Source organism: Hordeum vulgare, chromosome 4H (assembly GCF_904849725.1).
Source record: "Hordeum vulgare subsp. vulgare chromosome 4H, MorexV3_pseudomolecules_assembly, whole genome shotgun sequence".
NCBI lineage: Eukaryota > Viridiplantae > Streptophyta > Magnoliopsida > Poales > Poaceae > Hordeum > Hordeum vulgare.
In genome coordinates this window covers 405,031,836-405,054,151 of record NC_058521.1, presented here as the reverse complement: position 1 = coordinate 405,054,151, position 22,316 = coordinate 405,031,836, and the positions used below count along the sequence as shown (strand labels likewise).

The 22,316-nt window shown below is 42.6% G+C and overlaps 1 pseudogene; it reads right to left on the bottom strand.

The window, feature by feature from the left end:
- Positions 1-9,777: 9,777 nt before the first annotated feature.
- Positions 9,778-12,167, bottom strand: LOC123446517 (annotated as a pseudogene).
- Positions 12,168-22,316: the final 10,149 nt, after the last annotated feature.

The following is a 22,316-nucleotide window of genomic DNA, read 5'->3' as shown; positions in this document are numbered from 1 at the left end:
GAATAACATCCAATGAACAACAGCACCTCAAGATGCAACAAGCACATGATGCCTGAGATGAAAAATGAGCATGCATCACTATTTCTATCACTAGCACAAGCAAAAGAAGCTAATACAAGTTCCTGGAAAGAACTGTACCCTAAGCTATTTTGACATGCATGAGAATGACATGATCAGATGAGTCTCGAGAAAACGATGCAAATGCATATAAAGAACTCTACAAACTGAGCTACGGATCAACAGGAATCAACGAAACAAGATATGAAGACCTACGTATCAAAATCATCACCACATACTCAATTGGCATAACCCTGGTGTTTCCAGGTTGCCAAGACATATAACAACCCAACATTAATGGATTGGAGCAAGGAAGAACACCACATCACCAACTAAGCACTCACAAACACCAAAATGACAAAACTACACAATCTGCCATAATCTGCATCTTAGCACTTTGTGAGCTACATGCAACATAGCCAGAGCCCTCCAAATATGACAAATAATATATGTGGCTGTAGCCAACCAAGAATACTACAAGAACAAGAAATAATCACACGAAAAGTAATTAAGCACAGGAAGATACAAGGATGCAAACTTTCCCAAAACCATCAGATCTCAGGGACTTAGTGAAAATTCCTGCACCCGACTTTCTGTCTTTGTTCGAAAGCTTTTTGACAGCAGCCAAAACATACCCTACAGGACTCCAAATGGTATGAAATTTTAAAGGGAACTTCACAAACATATCAGGTCCAAATTCCTAGCACTAAACTAAGCCTATATCACAACACTATGACCAGCACAACCTCATCTACAGGAGAAGAAAATATATCCAGATTCTCAGACTTAGTGAAACTCTCAGATTTTCACTAATCTGGAATCTCCAGCCACATGCCCACTTTGTCTAGGCATAACTTGCACACAAGTAACACCAAGATATAAATGACACCACTATGGTGTAGAGCAAAACCCCTACTTCTACCACACAAAAGCTCAGGCCCTTGGGCTCAACCTATTCCATGGAAACAAAGAGCAAACTTGCAACACATTTGAATATGTCAACTCCAGAAAGTATCCTAATGGCTAAACTAACTTCACCACTGGATTCCTTGGGATATTCTACCCCAAAATCATATATAATATGTGGGCACTTACATGGAACAAGTGACCACATATTAAGGAAGAGGAAACTACTCCAAATCATGCCTAGTAAATAGTGCATCATTTCATGTAGTTTCACTATATCAACTACTACATGGTTGAGCTCATGTGCACAATGACAAAGTGACATGGGGGTTTGAACCCCATGTTTGTGTCATGCACATCAACTTCACAACCACTTCTCTCACTAGATCACCCACACACACACATCATCATGCCCTCTCTCATATTAACATGAGGAGGTGCACAAGTTGCAACTGGGGCTGGCTTACCACCCACATACATCATCACACACACATCACAAGAACTTGAACCAAGGTATAACATGAAGGTAAAATCTACTAAACAAGTAAACTTGGAAACAACACATACATGCACTCCACTATGCTTGCAAGCACAAGACTATTCTAGCACATGCACCTACATATGCATCATCTCATGGTGCCAACCACTGACAAGGTGCACACACAATATGATACTTGCACACACAAGCATCACACACTACCTTGCAAATACCTACACCCTCAAATATAGACACACATACACATTGTTTTCTTACACACACACAACATATGTGCTCTCAAATATATATGCATGCTTTCCTATACAAGTAAAAGCATTAAGATCAAGAACAACCTGCTGCTGAGCCAAAACAGTCACCTCACTTGCTATAGGGCAAGCCACATCCAACAGAAAAATAGGAGCAACAAAAAATAAAAATGATGGGGAGGGGGATCGAACCCGCAACCCCCTGTATCACCACACAGGAACTACACCACTCTACTACTAGGTTCTTGCTTGACAAGTAAGGGAAGTAAGCAGAGTAACATGTCCCTGTCTGCTGTTGTGCATAAAAATCAGAAATAAAAGATGTGCCCAGGGGGATCGAACCCTCTCCCTCTCATCAGGCACCACAAGCTGCTACCGCTAGGCTACGAAACGATTACTGACAAGGAGGGAGCAGAAAAGAAGAAAAGGAACCCTCTCTGCTACTCTACTCCGATGGCTTGCCGGAGCAGGGAAGGGATCTCGCCGGCGCTACTCTGCTTCTACTGCAGCGCTACGACGGGGTGCGCTAGGGCTACGAGGAGGGCACCCCTCCTTCTGCCGAATCCTGCGAGCACCACACCACCCACAAACGTTGCACCCCAAGCACACACAACAACACGAGCACCTCTCTGCTACGATACACCTCGCCGGCGAACGAAACAGAGGTGGACGGCAGCGACTACCACGAACACTAACGGCTATTCTACGCTGCGGAGGAGGAAGTAGGATCCGCAGGGGATCCATTCCTGCCGCGGGACCACCCTAGTGCCTCTACCAACAACGAGCAGAAGCTGCTGCCTTTGCCAGCATTGTTCCCTGCTACTGCACCCGAGCGACCCCACGACGAGCTTGAGTCCATGCATGCGTAAGAGAGGAAGGAGATGATCTACGGCTGCTCACCGAGGGGGAGACGAGGGAGGAGGGCGACGCGTCATGGAAGAAGAAGGAGCGAAGACGAGGTGCAACAGGGACGACCACCATAGAGGAGGAAGAGGAGGACGACGAGGCCGAGGACGTGGTCGCTCCCGTTGTTTTCTCTTGACGGGAATGGGCCCCCCTTGAGCACCGCACCCTCTTGCACTAGTTGGAGCCGGAGGAGGAGCAACGATCCGCCGGCGTCGAGCTCACCTGTAGCCAGCCATGGCGTTGGAAACGACGAGGTGATGCCTTGGCGGCGCTGGAGGGAGAGGCGAGGGAGAGAAGGAACCCTAACCGCCTGGGGGAGGGAGAGCAGAGCATATATCATCCTAGGGGGGCGAGCTAGAGCCGCAAGATCAAGATTACGCTAATCGGGAGGCTGAAACTTGTTCGTACAAGCATGACGTCGGGAGGAAGAAGATGGACGCGGGACTGGGCTCCTGCGAGAGAGGGAGAGTTCTTGGCCAGCGAGGAGGAGCAGGCCCAAACAGGTGCACCGGTTACAGAAGGGAAAACCCTTTGGGTTTTTCCCATTGAAACAAACCACAGACAAAACAAATAAATCCTAGGTAACACCAATCTCCTAAAATAAAACAAAAATATGCCTGGTCATAAGGGAATTATGACTCATTTTAATAAAATACCCAAGTGATTTTTGGAGCACTCAAGTAATTCTCAAAAACAGAATTTGGTACCCTGTTTTAATATTAATCCCTATTATAGCAAGATCAAAAAAATACCCTAGACATGACCCCATAACCACAAGGAAATACTCTAATGGATCTACAATTTTAAAACAGGAAAAGAGCAAATAAAACTTGAGCTCAAAATAATAAGTAAGGGAAAGAGGTTTTGGAATAGCTTTAAAATCCACATAGTTGAAACCCCTCTTTCTAAAACCACACAACATCACATCACAACACAACACTTGACATCACATCAAATCACCTCACTGCCACACATTAACAACTACCACAATAAGGCATGGATGAATGGATGCATGAATGCAATGGGAAGACAAAGTATGATCACATGAAATCATAGACACAAAATGACATCATCATATCCATGACAAGGTGGACCCACATGCAATAGGTTCCAAATAGGGAAGGTTTAAATCTGGGGCACTACACATACATATAGGCATCACATCCGAGACAAGTAGACCAATACTGTCTGCATCTACTACTATTACTCCACACATCGACCGCTATCCAGCATGCATCTAGTGTATTGAGTTCATAACAAATAGAGTAACGCCTTAAGCAAGATGACATGATGTAGAGGGATAAATTCATGCAATAGATATAAACCCCATCTTTTTACCCTTGATGGTAACAACATGATGCGTGCCTCGCTACCCCTTCTTTCACTAGCTGAGGACACCGCACGGTATGAACCCAAAACCAAGCACTTCTCCCACTGCAAGAATTATATATCAAGTTGGCCAAACAAAACCCATAACTCGAAGAGAATTACAAGGATACGAAATCATGCATAGAAGAGATCAGAGGAGACTCAAATAATATTCATAGATAATATGATCATAAATCCACAATTCATCGGATCTCGACAAACACACCGCAAAAGAAGATTACATCGGATAGATCTCCATGAAGATCATGGAGAACTTTGTATTGAAGATCCAAGAGAGAGAAGAAGCCATCTAGTTACTAGCTATGGACCCGTAGGTCTATGATGAACTACTCACGCATCATCAGAGAGGTCATGGTGTTGATGAAGAAGCCCTCCGTATCCGAATATCCCCTCCAGCAGGGCACCAGGACGTGCCCTAGATGGGATCTTGTGGAAACGGAAGCTTGCGGTGGCGGAAAAGTACTTTCGATGATCTCTTGATTTTTTTGGGACTTTTAGGAAATTTATAGACGCCACCCCTAGGTCAGAGGACGCTCAGGGGGCCCACAAGCCTGTCGGCCGCGGCCTCCCCCTGGCCGCGGGGTGGGGGCTTGTGGGGCCCCTGAGGCTCCCCTGCCTTGGATCTCAAGCTTCCGTTTGGACTCCGTTTCAAAATCTCCTCTGAAAGGGGTCAAAAACATGGAAATAACAGGAACTCGCACTTGCACTGAGTTAATAAGTTAGTCCCAGAAAATATATGAAAGGCATGCAAAACATCCAAAGTTTGACAACATAATTGCATGAAACCATCAAAATTATAGATAACGAATTTAAATAACAAGGCTAGGGAAAGTTATCCCTACAAAATCATATAGTCTGGCTATGCTCCATCATCCCCACACAACGAATTTAAATCATGCACAACCCCGGTATTGGCCAAGTGATTCTTTTCTCACTCTTACTTTCTCAACCTTTTTCCAACTCTCACGCAATACATGAGCGTGAGCCATGGATATAGCACTATAGGTGGAATAGAGTGTGGTGGAGGTTGTGAGGAAAAAAAGGAGGAGATGGTCACATTGACTTGGCGTATTAATGGGCTATGGAGATGCCCATCAATAGATATCAATGTGAATGAGTAGGGATTTCCATGCAATGGATGCACGAGAGCTATAAGTGTGTGAAAGCTCAAAAGGATAACTAGTGGGTGTGCACCCAACTTGCTTGCTCACGAAGACCTAGGGCAATTTTGAGGAAACCCATCATTGGAATATACAAGCCAAGTTATATAATGAAAATTCCCACTAGTAAATGGAAGTGTCAAAACAAGAGACTCTCAATCATGAAGAACATGGCTCTATTGTGAAGCACAAGTGTGGAAAAAGATAGTAGCATTGTCCCTTCTCTCTTTTTCTCTCTTTTTATTGTTTGGGCTCTTTCGCCTCTTTTCATTTTTTTTATTTTTTTATTTTGGTGGGCATCTTTGGCCTCTTTTTTTTATTTCCTCACATGGGACAATGCTCTAATAATGATGATCATCACACTTTAATTTACTTACAACTCAGTACTTAGAGCAATGATGACTCTATAGGAAATGCCTCCGACAGTGTACCGGGATGTGCAACGATCTAGGTTAGCGTATGACGTTGAAACATCTCGCTAGCTATCTTACGATCGTGCAATGGCAATATGTAAGTGACGGCACAAGTCATGAGACGGAACGGTGGGAGTTGCATGCCAATATATCTCAGAATGGCTTATGAAAATGCCATAATAGGTAGGTATGGTGGCTGTTTTGAGAAAGGTATATGGTGGGTTTGTGTACCGGCGAAAGTTTTGCGGCACAAGACAGGCTAGAAATGGTGGAAGGTGAAAGTGCATCTATACCATGGACTCACATTAGTCATGAAGAACTCATATACTTATTGCGAAAGTTTTATTAGTTATCGAAACAAAGTGCTAAACGCATATTCCGAGGGGAAGGGTTGGTAGGTGTTAACCATCGCGCGATCCCGCCGCCACACAAAGGATGACAATCATTGAATCAATTATGCTCCGACTTCCTAACATAGCGGTTCACCATACGTGCATGCTAGGGGAATCACTAACTTCAACACAAGTATTTCTAGATTCACAACACCCTACTAACATAACTCTAATATTACCAAATCCATGTCTCAAAACTGAATTGTTAGGAATCAAACTTCTCTTACTAATCAATGCACTTGAATATGGAAGTTTTTATTATATCCTCTTTGGATGCTTATCATCTTTAGGACTACTTCATAGCACAAGCCAATTACCAAGTTACGAAGAGAGAGCACTCTCAAAAAGATATAAGTGAAGATCGGGAGTTTTTATTTCTACAAAATATGACACCGACGTGCTCTAAAAAGATCTAAGTGAAGCACTAGAGCAAAGTTATCTAGCTCAAAAGATATAAGTGAGGCACATGCGAGCTAAATTGCCTAACCCAAAAGATATACACTACTAGGAAAAGGGCTATAGATGATATAGACACTAATGGCGCACCAGACAAGTAGTGCGCCACTACTATATAGCAGTGGCGCACCATGTGCAGGTGTGCCATTAGTGCGATGGACACTAATGACGCACCACACACTCGGTGCGCCACTACTATAATTTTTTGTTTTGCAAAAGTACTAATAGTGCACCGGGACAGAGTGCGCCATTACTATAATTTTTTTTTTACAAAACTACTAATGGCGCACCACTTGGGAATGCGCCATTGCTATACAAAAAGAAAGATTACTAATGGCGCACCCCTGGGATGCGCCATTGCTATCACCCCCGCTAAAATCCCCGTGTCAGTCCCCGCGCGGCCCCTGTGCCCGTATCGAGCTCGCTCTCCCCATATCCCTCCCCTTCTCCTCCTCTCCCTCCAAGCGGCGGTCGCCTCGTCGGCGGCGAGCCTCGTCGGACGCGCTCCTCGACGGCGTCGGGTACCTCCCCGGGCGTCCCATGGGTTAGTCTCCTTCCCTTCTCCTCCCCCCTCCCTCCCTCTCCCGCTCGTTCCCACGGCCCAAGGGGGGCTGGCGACCTAGGGTTAGGTGCAGAGCTCCCCGTCTTGCCGACGCCGTTCCCGCGTGCTCGTGCGCTGCCGCCGCCGCCCCGTCACGCGCCCGCTGCTTCTCGAAGCCAGTCTCAAGCCTGACCTAGGGTTAGGTGCAGAGCTCCCCACCGCCGCGCTGCGCCGCCTCTACGACACCTCCAACTACGGCATGCTGCAGCTCAACAACGGCCTCGCCCTCGCGCCCCAGATGAGGTAAATTCCGCCCCTCCCCGCGGCTCCCCAGCTTTCTCTGTTCAGCGAAAGTCAATCCACATATTTATATCTCATTCTTCAGACTTGTGGTTTCGTTAATGAAACAGAGGGGAGAGCCTGAGCCCTCTTTTGCTCAAGAAGATAACTATATTTAGAACACATGCAATTAGGGTTCATATTTTGGTGTTGGTTGTCATGTGGCAGAAGTACTTTGGATTACATTTTTGATGATGTACTTTGGCACTGGAGATGCATAAATAACATTATTCAGTTTACTTGTGAACGGCAGCTAGTGCAAGACTAACAGGACGAACTAGAGATGCATAAATAACATTATTCAGTTTACTTGTGAACGGCAGCCAGTACTTTGGCACTGGAGATACATAAATAACTTCTTCTCCACCCTAACGCTCAAACGGAACTAGATGATCGATACCATGTCTTATTATTCAGGATGAAACAAAAGGAGATAGTTTTATACATAATGATGATTACCTAACTGAAAACTGTAGCCAGTGCAAGACTAACAGGACATAGTAGTGCAGGTGAACGGCCTGGTAAATCCATTACGACACCTGGATAACCAAAGACATGAAGAAAGACATAACACAAAAATACTGTTTTCAGAAATGAAAGGGACATAAATTGCAGTATACATGTATGGAGTAATTCTCTGGCATGGTCTGTCTGTGGCAGTAGGAAAATTGGTGACCACTTCCTGCCGTCGCTTTGGGTCGCACTTTGGTTTCTCTGTTCTGTCTGTTGGGGCGGAGGGGTTCCCCCTCCGAAATTTCAGAGATTATCACAAGCATGTCCGTCCCTACATCATGGCATGGCCTCCTTTTTTGGTACAGAACGATAAGGTAAGCCCATGCGTATACAATTTCTTTCCACTGGATTCGATGCAATTTTCATTTACCTGAGAGCGTTGAATTAATGGATTATTGTGGGAATCTGCCATCCACTCCTACTGTACATGGTTTTCATTTTATCATGCTATTTCACGCTGAAACACCCAATTATGTAAAGTCTAATACGCATTGACACTGCTATATGTATTTTTTTGGCTTTGACAGTGCTATCTCTGAGATGGACAGTTCTATGCCGATAGCGTGCACATATGAATATGATATATACTTATGGCACCATGGCTTGTTATCCTATGTTTGACGAATGAAGCACTTGATTCCCCTAGAGCAGAAACTCAAAATTAGTGCATTGATGAAAGCTTTTACAGATGTATGTAAATGGTGTTGTGTATGATTTATAACTGTTTCTTTAAAAAATGGAACCCCTTCCACAATTTTAGTGTCATTGTTGTTATAACCATGTTCTTTTTGTTGGGCTCAACATTCTGTTTAATGCTAACCGCAGTATATTATGTCTACTGAGCCAACATCAGTGGGTCTGTGTACTTCAATTCAGAGTTAACCACAGTGCATGTTTTGGGCTGTTCGCAATACTTACATAAGCTTTGAATTCTTTAGGGCTCTTGTTCAAAAGGTGAAGCTTTGTCTACCTAAGGATCTGAAGGAAGTGATGTGAAGCCTGGGGGTAGCCCAACAGAGCCTGCATCTGTTATCAAAGCATAATAGGTAACGCCATGGACTAAAGGTTATATATGAATTCAGAAGAGGGATGGTTCGCATAACTCAAATTATATGTTAGGTACATGTTCTAACTAGCACATTGTTAATTTCTGCCTTTACACTTTTCCAAGGAAAGAGGAAAAACTCTCAACCTCTGCATACTGTGTAAGTGTTTTTACGGAGCTGTTGCAAAAGTTGCAGTTGAAGGGTCTCCAAGTAAGTAATCACCTACCATATGTTCACTTTTCTTTCGTAAGTCAGCTCGGCATATGTGATGTTCACAATCTTTCATGTACAAATGGTCTGTGATGCACTAATTACTATGACCAGCAACATGATCATGCTATCAAATGTCTTGTGCATTTCCAGTCACATTTTTAGTATTTTATTACAATATATGATTATACTAGAAATGTCAGAAGTTTGTGAGCTGCAACTCTTATTTTAGTTACTCCTATAGCGTATTGGATTCTAATTTGTGAATCTTCTTGACATATGGCCAGATGTTACAGATTCTGTGTACTGGAGTGTTATTCATATTTTTAACATTGTCCAAAGTTTCCTTACTTTCACGCCTTGTTGTCCCGTCAATATTGTTATTATGTACACCAAGTAGGGAGACCTTAGAATGACAAATAGTTTGGGTAATTCTTGATACTGTTTATTCTGACAAGGACACAATTCTATTTACGTATCACTGCTCTGGAGACTCTAACTATCACACTCAGTGTAAGAATGTCATCAAGTGAGAACAGATTGATGCAATACACCAGGTCTACAATAACTTGAACTAAAAGCAGTTCTCCTGTGACAGAACTTGTAAAGTTGTAGCCTTATTTTACTAGGATCAAGGGTAAACTATGGATTATGGTTGCACAACTGAAAACAGAACACAGACTTTAGTTTGTGCAGCTGTGGTGATCATATCCATGATTCAATGGTATAATTATACATGTAGCTATAGTTGTTTATTCCACTCAAATGTGCCAGGATATCGGACGTGTCAAGCATGTCTTCTCCATGTGCACCCGCCTGAAAAAATACAAGCATGAATATTAGTTCAGAAAATTATTACACGATTATATTCTTTTTTATTATTGACCTTGACGGAGCAATGTAAACTATGACTTGATGAGTATATGACCATATTTATTAATAAACTGGGATGTTTCTGGTAAGACCAGATAGTGTAATATACTAGAAGACTTACAATCAGTCCATACTCATCATGATTTTGGGAGCTTGATCTTGTTGCTTCACAAAGTTCCTCATTCTTTGCAAACCTTCCATGGACATGGGGCCTGCTGTCTGCTAAAGTTTTTCGGCAAGCATACTGCATTTTGTCACGTGTCATCAGAATTGAATTGGTAAGATGCCTATGCAAGCAATACTTTGTGCAGGATGCTCCATATTACCTTTATTTTTTTGCTGAAATTCCTCTCGTTCCTTTTCTTTATGTACCTGTGGATCTTTTCCTTCCTCTGTTCAGCTGAAAGACGCACAACTTTGAAGGTGGAATCATCTAAACCTGAGACCTCTGTTGGAGGTAATGTTGGCGGGCTTCCGTTGTATCCATTTACCAGGTCTTGATTGTTACCCCTGTTCTGTTTAGAGGTCAATGAGATTTCAAATAAGTATCATTTGTAAGCTAATTTTATAGTTAAGCATGTTTCTTTTACCAGTGCTGCATGGAAGTTTGGCACTACTGTAATTAAGCAACATGATATTACTTAAATGTTAGGTTCCGGATGTTGCGTGAATCTCTGCAGTGTTGCTATAGCCCCCTTGCATGGAATCTGTGTCGCTATATGTTCTGGTCAGTCCTTCACCTTCTATCATCCTCTGATACTCGCCGATGTCATTCATATCTAACACCACCATACCATTGCTATTACCACCACTACCATTGAAGAATCCTAATTTTGATGCCTCTGTGTTGTAACTCGGGATCATTGCTCCTGTTTGTGGATACAGGGCAATATCCAGGCTCATGTACCCTCTGGTTAGTGCCGTCGTGAGGCACTCTTCATCACACCCTGGAGCAAGAGGCATCGAGATAGGCGCAGTGCTGCTCATTTGCATTGCCAGCAAGGGTTCATCTATGCTCTGGGGAAGCCGTGGTTGGCCGAATTGCTCTATGCGCTGACCTCTCCATTAGCAGCTTGATAGTATCCTGGTGCTGCAAGTGTCTCATTGATTGGGGGAATGAGCTTGGTATCAGGAAATACGTTTTTCTCTTCCTCAAGTAGGGCTGAGAGTGTAGAGTCAAAGTAGGGTAACTGGGAGAAGGCCATTTCTGCGATGTCATATATGGATGCTATGCAATTTTGGATGTATGGATGCTATGGAACTATATGTATATATGGATGCTATGGAATTTTGGATGTATGGCTGCTATGGAATTTTGATATAGGATCATGAAATTTGTTATGCAACTTTGCATATATGTTATGTGTTGTGGATCAGTAAAACTATTAGGCACATATTATGTATTATATATATATATGTTATGTGTTGTTTAATTTGTGGTTTTGAAACAAAACATATATACGCCGGAAAGCAGATACTAATGGAGCACCATGGGCTATACTAATGACGCACTGCCTGGTGCGCCATTAGTATATATGCCCTGGGAGGCATACTAATGGAGCAACATGGGCTTACTAATGGCACACTGCCTGGTGCGCCATTAGTATACCAGATACTAATGGCGCATCATGAGTGGTATGCCATTAGTATACCAGATACTAATGGCGCACCATGAGCTATACTAATGGCACACTGCCTGATGCGCCATTAGTATACCAGATACTAATGGTGCACCATTAGTAAAAAATTCTAATGGCGTGATGCTAGTGGCGCACCTGTAGTGCGCCATTAGTAGCCAAAACAGGTGTGCCACTAGCAGGCCTTTTCCTAGTAGTGATAAGTGAAGCTCAATGAGTATTCTAGCAAATTCACGATGAGTGCATGTCCCTCTCAAAAAGGTGTGCAGCAAGGATGATTGTGACACAACAAAAAGAAAAGACTCCTATAATACACGATGCTCCAAGCAAAACACATATCATGTGGTGAGTACAAATATAGCTCCAAGTAACGTTACCGATGGATTGAAGACGAAAGAGGGGATGCCTTCCCGGGGCATCCCCAAGCTTAGGCTTTTTGGTGTCCTTGAATTTGGCTTGGGATGCCTTGGGAATCCCCAAGCTTGAGCTCTTTCCACTCTTTATCCCATTTTCCATGAGAACATCACCGAAAACTTGAAAACTTCACAACACAACACTTAAACAGAAACTTGTGATATCATTAGCATAAGAAAACAAACTACCAACTCTTTAGGTACTGTAGTAAACTTGATTTATATTTATATATTGATGTTAGATTATTGTATTCTCACTTTTCCATGGCTAGTACCCCCCGATACTATCCATAGTTTCATCAAAATAAGCAATCAACGCAACAAAAACAGAATCTGTCAAAAACAGACCAGTCTGTAGCAATCTTTATACATCGTATACTTATGGTATCCCAAAAATTCTGAACAATTATTACAATTAGGGCAATTGGCATATAAACCAGCAGCAAAAAGAATCAACTCAAAAGCTCTTTCTGGATAGGAATTAAAAATAATTTCGTGAGCACAAAGTTTCTGTCTTTTTCAGCATGATCAAAGAACCATCACCAAAACTAATCATAAAGGTTTTACTTGGCACAAACACAAAAAGAAACACAAAAAACACAATCATAACAGAATTATGATGGTGTGGACACAAAAAAACATAAAGCAAAAAGCAAAGACAAATTCGTTGGGTTGCCTCCCAACAAGCGCTTTTCTTTAAAGCCTTTTAGCTAGGCATTGATAATTCAATGATGCTCACACAAAAGACAAGAATTGAAGCACAACGGGAGCATCATGAAACATGTGGCAAACATATCTAAGTCTAACATACTTCCTATGCATAGGCATTTTATAGGAAAATAAATTATCAAGACAAGCAATAACTACCATATGCAAGGAAGAGGAAAGAGACAATATCAAGCTCAACATAATGAGAGGTAATTTAGTAACATGAAAGTTTCTACCACAATATTTTCATGTCTTATAACAATTACATGTGGGATCATATTCAAATTCAACAATATAGCTATCACATAGGATATTCTTTTCATGATCCACATGCATGCAAAGTTGACGCTTTTCAAAAATAGTGGGATTATCATCAACTAAAGTCATGACTTCTCCAATCCCACTTCCAATATTATTGCAAATATCATATTCATCATGAGGCTTAAACAAATTTTCAAGATCATAATAAAAATCATTACCCCAATCATGATCATTGCAAAAAGTAGTGGACAAAGCAAAACTAATATCCCCAAGCTTAGGGTTTTGCATATTTTTAGCATGATTGACATTAATAGAATTCATAATGAAACCATTGCAATCATGCTTTTCATTCAAGGAGCCCTCGTGAATCACTTCATAAATTTTTTCATCACAATTTTCAGATTCACGCATCTCAAGCAAGACTTCATAAAGATAGTCAAGTGCACTCAACTCACTAGCAATTGGTTCAACATAATTGGATCTCTTAAAGAGATAGCAAGTGGATGAGGATCCATATCAATAGATTTTCAGCAAGTGAAGATGCAAGCATATTGAAGGCACATAGCACACAAGCAAAGGAAAGGCAAACGAAAAAGGAAAATATTTTTGTAAATTTTTGTTTTTCTGAAGTAAGGGAGAGGAAAACGAGTGGCAAAAGGCAAAAAAAAGTAAATGCAAGAGATGAGTTTGCGATAGTTACTTGTATAAGCTTCACTTAGAATAGTCCCCGGCGCCAGAAATTGACACGTTGAAGGGAGACTATTCTTGACTTGATACTCCCCGGCAACGGCGCCAGAAATTCTTATTGCTACCTCTGGAGCTTGCGTTGGTTTTTTCGTTGAAGAGGAAAAGGTGATGCAGCACAGTACCGGTAAGTATTTCCCTTAGTTTGAGAACCAAGGTATCAATCCAGTAGGAGTATGAAGACAAGTCACCAATGTACCTGTGCAAAAACAAACAAACTTGCACCCAACGCTATAAAGGGGTTGTCAATCCCTTCACGATTAATTGCAAGGTGAGATCTGAAGGTGGAAAATGCAACAAAGTAAAAGTGTAGAGCTGAAAATATGATGTGAAGTAGACCCAGGGGCCATAGTGTTCACTAGAGGCTTCTCTCATGATAGCAAGTATTACGGTGGGTGAACGAATTATTCCGAGCAATTGATAGAATCACGCAAAGTCATGATGATATCTAAGGCAATGACCATACATATAGGCATCACGTCCGAGACAAGTCGACCGATACTGTCTGCATCTACTACTATTACTCCACACATCGACCGCTATCCAGCATGCATCAAGTGTATTGACTTCATAACAAACAGAGTAAGGCCTTAAGCAAGATGACATGATGTAGAGGATAAATTCATACATTTATGAAGAATCTGTGACCCTCGTCCAAGGGACTTGGAGGATTTCATTGATACTATTGTTGTTGGAGAGGAGAGAGGAGTGTCTCGCGCTAGAATTGCTAGCATACATTTTCCTGTGCTTCGGTACTTCTCATTAGTTGTGGGAAAATGTTTAATTGGCCGTGGGGAGGCTGGATCACTTAGTTTTCCATACCTTGCGGTTTTGCGCGAAGGCCTTTATAACGATAAGACTTATAGCCTAGGTGCTATAGTGGCCCAGCGGTTGAACACCAACCGTTCCAAGGGTGTCGTCTATGGAGGTATCTATGCTACCCGTCTTGTCAGACACTTTGAGATACCCATTAGACTGGGAGAGGAAGAAGAGATGCTTCTCCCTAAGAAATATCTGGATTATGACAGCATGGTTCGCCATGATTTTATGGATGGAGATGCCAGTAGATGGATGATTTCTAACCTGGTATTTAGTCAGGGTACTCGAGAGACTATTACTTTGCCTGCTCCTTGTTTGTTCGATCTTCATGCAGGCAGGTACACTATTATGCCCTCGGACATCTACGCATATTGAGGCTTGGCCCAACCACAGGTGCCCATGCCCGAGCCGCCAGTCGATTACCAGATGCCAGTTTATCAGTGGGAGCCAAAGGAGCTCACACAACAGTGGCATCCACAGTCTGCTCCAAAGTATCCCGGAGCAGGTTATTTCCCACCATGGGAGTAGACCAAGCTAGGCCAAAAGCCTAAGCTTCGGGGAGTACGTGTTCTCACCGACTTTACATTCATGCTTATGCTTTCACTTTGTTAGCCGGTGTTCACACTTTGCCACTGTATTATCCATGCTAGTTATTTTCGTTTTCTTGTTTTGTGTCCTTTTGAGAAAACCCAAAAAGATTTTTTCTTTCTTCTTTTGCTTGTTGGGAGTTTTCCCGTGTAAATAGTTTTCTTTTTCTTTGGGTCAAGGTAGAAGATATTGGTTACAATGTTTAGTGGTTCTTGCATGCATACCTGTTTAGCTTTCAAAGATCCATATTACTTTGTCTTCTCCTTTGTGTTTGCCTGCAGATTCAGCTTAGTCCAATGCTCGTATTATTGTTCACATCGTTCGATCGTGCAAATGAAAGGCAACAATGATGATATATGATGAAGTGACTGAGACTGGAAAAGCTGGTATGAACTCTATCTATTTTGCTTTTGTAAATATGACTAGCTTGTCAAACGAGATTCAGCTTTGTTGTGAGAGAACCATGTTTGTAATGACAACTTAGTGATCATAGTTTATGATACCATGCTTAATTAGCTGAGAGCTTATAATGGTTTGTCTTGAATGCCAACATAGATTTTGAGATGACTATGATGTAGTATGATAGGATGGTATTCTCCTTTGAATGATTCAAGTGGCTTGACTTGGCGCATGTTCATGCATGTAGTTGAAACAAAATAAACATAGCCTCTATGATGTTCGTGTTCATGGTGATTTATATCATGTTCAAGCTTGCATTTAGTGTTAGTCAAACTCATTGCATCTTGATGACTGTTCTCGCTCTCTAGTTAGTCGCTTCCCAGTCATTTGCTAGCCTTCACTTATACTAAGCGGAATACTGCTTGTGCATCCAATTCCATAAACCCAAAAGTTTTTCCATGAGAGTCAACCATACCTACCTATTTGTGGTATCTACCTGCCGTTCCAAGTAAATTTGCATGTGCCACTCTCTAAACCTTCAAGAAATAATCTGTTTTGCATGCCCGAACCGCTCATGTGGTGACAGGGGGCTATTCGTATCTTCCATGCTAGGAGTGTTATCCTCGACATGTGTTTATTCACTGTCATTCACGAGAAAGGGGTCGGTAATTGGAATGCCCAGTTCCACGCTTAAATCAAAAACATAACTGTAAAACAAGACTCACCCTGGATTGATGTTAGTATGGACGGTACCCGAGGATTCGGCTAGCCGTGGAGTGTGATTGATTGGTGGTGGGGGAGTTAAAACTTTACTTTTCTGTTTGGGAACCGCCTATAGCATAAGTAGCATGGAAGATATTGGGAACTCTTGGTCATTGCGTTGACAATGAAAGCATGCCACCCAAAATTATTATCTCTGTTTTCAAAGCTTGAGCTCTGGCACCTCTACAAATCAATGCTTCCCTCTGCGAAGGGCATGTCTATTTATTTTCCTGTCGAGTCATCCTCTTCTTATATAAGCACCAATTAGAGAGCACCTCTGTCATTTTATGCTTTGCTTTTGATTGATATTGAGTATGACTATGACTGCATCTTTGTTGCTATGAATTACAATGTTTAGTCAGCCCTTGATCTTTGAAAGTTCTCTGCATTTATGTTTTGCGGTCTCAGAAAGAGCTAGCGAGATACCACCTATTCATATTGCTTCATGCTTGTTTTGATTGAAGTGTTGGCATTTGAAACTCATTGTCATTTGCTCGTTAGCTGATTAAGCCATTGATATTAGTTTACCGTGAGACCTTTGTGTCACTTGCTTATGTGGTTAACTTGTGATCTTGCTGAAATTCTGGTTATGAGTTAGACATAGTTGCAACAACAAGATCAAACAGAGTTTGTCAAAGTTTTTCTTTCTCTCTCAGTTTGTCAACTGAGTTGCTTGAGGACAAGCAAGGTTTTAAGCTTTGGGGAGTTGATACGTCTCCATCGTATCTACTTTTCCAAACTCTTTTTCCCTTGTTTTGGGCTCTAATGTGCATGATTTGAATGGAACTAACCTGGACTGACGATGTTTTCAGCAGAATTGCCTTGGTGTTGTTTTTGTGCAGAAATCAAAGTTCTCCAAACGTCTTGAAAATTTACGGAGATTATTTTTGGAAAATATGAAAAATACCTGGGTAAAGATCCACCTGAGGGGGTGGGCCAGTAGGCCACAAGCCCTGAAGCCGCCACCCCCCTTGGTGGCGGTGGGCAAGCTTGTGGGGCCCACGTGGCTCTGCCGCCCCAATCTCAGCTCTATAAATTCACTTTCGTCCCAGAAAAAATAAAAAGAGAGGATTTCGTCGCGTTTGCGATACGGAGGCGCCGCCACAACCTGTTCTTCATCTGGAGGGCGGATCTGGAGTCCGTTTTGGGCTCCGGAGAGGGGAATTCGTCGCCATCGTCATCATCAACCTTCTTCCCTCTCCAATTCCATGAAGCTATTCGTCGTTCGTGAGTAATCTATTCGTAGGCTCGCTGGGCGATGATGAGTAGAATGAGATCTATCATGTAATCGAGTTAGTTTTGATGGGGATTGATCCCTAGTATCCACTATGTTCTGATATTGATGTTTCTACTACTTTGCCATGCTTAATGCTTGTCACTAGGGCCCGAGTGCCATGATTTCAGATTTGAAATTATTATGTTGTCACCAATATATGTGTGTTTTAGATCCGATCTTGCAAGTTGTAGTTACCTACTATGTGTTATGATCCGGCAACCCCGGAGTGACAATAACCGGAACCACTCCCAGTGATGACCATAGTTTGAGGAGTTCATGTGTTTACTAAGTGCTAATGCGTTGGTCCGGTTCTTTAATATAAAGAAGAACCTTAATATCCCGTAGTTTCCTTTTGGACCCCGCTGCCACGGGAGGGATGCACAATAGATGTCATGCAAGTTCTTTTCCCTAAGCACGTATGACGACACACGGAATGCGTGCCTACATCACATTAACGAACGGGAGCTAGCCACATATCTCTCCGTGTTATAACTGTTGCATGATGAATATGATCCAAACAAATCACCGACCCATTGCCTACGAGTCTGTCCTACTGCTGATGTTACTCTTTTTGCTCTGCTGCTGTTACTACGGTTGCTGCTGTTGTTACTTGCTGTGTTGTTACTTGCTACTATTGCTACTTGCTACTACTGTCACTACTGCTGTTCCTTGCCACTGTTATTACTCGTTACACTGCTGCTACCTGCTACGATACTTTTTCTCCCGCCGTTGACGGGAAAGAATATTTTCCGTCCATGGGCAACTTCTGGCGCCATTGATACGACAATTAGGAATAGTTTGCCGTCAACAGATCGTTTCTGACACCGTTGTTATCATACTACTTTGCTACTGATACTTTGCTTGCAGATACTAATACTTCAGGTGTGGTTGAATCTGATAAATTCAGCTGCTAATACTCGACAGTATTCTCTCACCTCCTGTCTCGCGAATCAACAAATTTGGGTCAAATACTCTTCCCTCGAAAACTGTTACGATCCCACGCGCTGGTGGGCCGTCAACAACATTCTTCTAGTTTCGATTGTCGGAGAGTGCTAGCAGCATTCTTCTGGTGTCATTGTAGGGGAAGGTCTGCTGTCACGGAGTCAAGTACTCCTTCTAGTCTAGAAAAAATCAATATATATTCTCCCGAAAGGTCTGACCCCTGTATCACGCAGATTTCCTCTGTTTTGCGTTTTGAGCCTGTTTCTATTGCACATCTAGATCGCTATGACTTCCCCAAAAGTTTCGAAGGACAAGATCTTCGAGAAGGTCATCAATCCCTACCTCACGGGAGTGCTGCAACACCCTCAATCTATCGAGATGCGTGAGGGGATGTTGGACATCCGTGATGTTGAGGGGCCCAAGAAGACCGGAAGCGTTGAGACGAGGCTTGAAGCAATGGAACAACAGGTCTTCAAGTGCCAAGGGATGGTGGAGCGTGGACTCAACGCCAACCACATGATGATCACGGAGTTCACCAGCAAGCATAGGATCGATGCCAATGACATTGGGAAGCACCTCTCCAGGCTCTATCACAGGATTGATCAACTCGAGGCCCAGATCTATGACCTGCAGAACCAAAACTGTGAGTATGAGTATAGATTTAAATCAATACGGTTGGCTGCAGATTTGAGGATTCCGGAGACTCCTTCATCTTTCCATGATGGAGCACCTATGCCTTGGAAGACGGAGGATCAAAGCCATGTTGCAACAACTCCACCACCATCACCTCCGAAGGAAGACAACTGAGTATGGGTATGGGCAATCCCATTGGCTTTTGCCAAGCTTCGGGGAGTTGCCACGGTATCGTATCACCATCACATCTTTTGCCTCTACCTTTGTTTTTAGTTTGTTCCTTTTCAGTCTTCTCTTTCTCTAGTAGTTTAGAAGTCTTAGTGTTTTAGTCTTGAGTTTTCCTTTGTGTCACCCGGATGTATTCGAGCTCGTGAGCCATATAATAAAGAGTGTCTTAGTTGAAGGGCTTTGCCTCTTGCCATGATCAAAAGAGTGAGAAAAGAACAAAAGCATGAAAGATCATGTAATGATCTTATGGGAAGTGACGGCTTCACATATAAAAGGGATGATGATTGAAACTTGTTGAGGGTAGACAAACGTAGACCTTGGTCATTGTTGCAATTAATAGGAAGTGATAAAGAAGGAGAGGTTCACATATAAATACATCATCTTTGACATCATCTATGATTGTGAACACTCACTAAACTATTACATGCTTAGAAGTAGATGTTGGAAAAGCAAGACAACATAATGAATTGTGTTTGCGTGGTTCCGAACAATGTTATATGATTAGAGATCTCTTAGCATGTGACAATTGCTTCCACCTCATATTAGCCAAAACTTCCGCACCAAGTAGAGATACTACTTGTGCATCCGTAAACCTTCAACCGAGTTTTGCCATGAGTGTCCACCATACCTACCTATGGATTGAATAAGATACCTCAAGTAAGTTGTCATCGGTGCAAGCAATAAAAATTGCTCTCTAATATTTATGATCTATTAGTGTGTGGAAAATAAGCTTTATACAAACCTGTGATGAGGAAGACATAAAAGCGACAGACTGCATAATAAAGTTCTTTATCACAGGAGGCAATATAAAGTGACGTTCCTCCGCACTAAGAGGACACGCATCCAAACCTCAAAAGCGCATGACAACCTCTGCTTCCCTCTGCGAAGGGCCTATCTTGTACCTTTACTTTTTTCCCTTGAAAGAGTCACGATGATCTTCACCAATTCCTTGTTTCGCCTTTATCTTGGCTAACGTCATATGCTTGGGAAAGATCTATATTCATATGTCAACTTGGAGGTAAGCATTCATGAATTATTATTGTTGACATTACCCTGGAGGTAAGCAGTTTGGAGGCGAAACTATAAGCCCCTATCTTTCTCTGTGTCCAGCTGAAACTTTGATCTCATGAGTACCACGTGAGTTGTAGCAATTGTAGAGAATGAAAAGATGATTGAGTATGTGGATTTGCTTTACAATCTCTTATTTGACTCTTTCTGATGTTGTGATAAATTTCAATTGCTTCAATGACTACAGGCTATCGGTTGTTACTTCTCGGTAAGGTTTGTGATCCATGCTTTACTTTGTGAAGGAATTATCACTTTAGCATGAGAGATTATATGTTGGTATTGCTGTTCTGATCATGGTCATGATGCCTGCATGTTCGTATCTTGTTTTGTCGACAACTCTCTCCCTAAACATGTGGACATATTTATTGATCTCGGCTTTCTCTTGAGGACAAGCGAGGTCTAAGCTTGGGGGAGTTGATACGTCCATTTTGCATGATGCTTTCATGTTGATATTTATCGCTTTTTGGGCTGCTATTTCACTTCACGGTACAATACTTATGCCCTTTCTCTCTTATTTTGCAAGGTTTACATGAAGAGGGAGAATGTCAGCAGCTGGAATTCTGGCCTGAAATTGGAGCTAGTTTGAGATACCTATTCTGTGCAACTCCAAACACCGTAAAAATCAACGATGATTTTTTTCTGGATTTCTAAAAAATACTGGTCCGAAGAAGCGACAGAGGAGCGCCAGCAGGAACGCACAAGCCTGCTAGGCGCGGCCACCCCCCTGGCCGCGCCTAGGGGGCTTGTGCGCAGCCCGCTGGCCCACTGGCCCCCCTCTTCTGCTATATGAAGGGTTTCGTCCGGAAAAAAATCGAGGAGGAGCTTTTTAATGGATTCGCCGCCGCCACGAGGCGGAACTTGAGCAGAACCAATCTAGAGCTCCGGCAGGACGATCCTGTCGAGGAAACTTCCCTCTCGGAGGGGGAAATCATCGCCATCGTCATCACCAACACTCCTCTCATCGGAGGGGACTCGTCACCATCAACATCTTCATCAGCACCATCTCATCTCCAAACCCTAGTTCATCACTTGTAACCAATCTCCTTCTCGCGACTCTGATTGGTACTTGTAAGGTTGCTAGTAGTGTTAATTACTCTTTGTAGTTGATGCTAGTTGGATTACTTGGTGGAAGAGTTTATGTTCAGATCCTTGATGCTACTCATTACCTCTCTGGTCATGAATATGATTATGCTTTGTGACTAGTTACTTTTGTTCCTGAGGACATGGGATAAGTCATGCTAATAGTAGTCATGTGAATTTGGTATTCGTTCGATATTTTGATGTGTTGTATGTTGTTTTTCCTCTAGTGGTGTTATGTGAACATCAAATACATAACACTTCAACATTATTTGGGCCTAGAGGAAGGCATTGGGTAGTAGTAAGTAGATGATGGGTTGCTAGAGTGACAGAAGTTTAAACCCTAGTTTATGCGTTGCTTCGTAAGGGGCTGATTTGCATCCACTAGTTTAATGATATGGTTAGACTTTATCTTAATTCTTCTTTCGTAGTTGCGGATGCTTGCAAGAGGGGTTAATCGTAAGTGGGATGCTTGTCCAAGTAAGGGCAGTACCCAAGCGCCGGTCCACCCACATATCAAACTATCAAAGTAACGAACGCGAATTATATGAACATGATGAAAACTAGCATGACAGAAATTCCCGTGTGTCCTCGGGAGCGTTTTTCCTCCTATAAGACTTTGTGCAGGCTTGTCCCTTGCTACAAAAGGGATTGGGCCACTTTGCTGCACCGTTGCTACTTTTGTTACTTGTTGCTTGCTACGAATCATCTCGCCACACAATCACTTGTTACCGATAATTTCAGTGCTTGCAGATTTTACCTTGCTGAAAACCACTTGTCAGATCCTTCTGCTCCTCGTTGGGTTCGACACTCTTA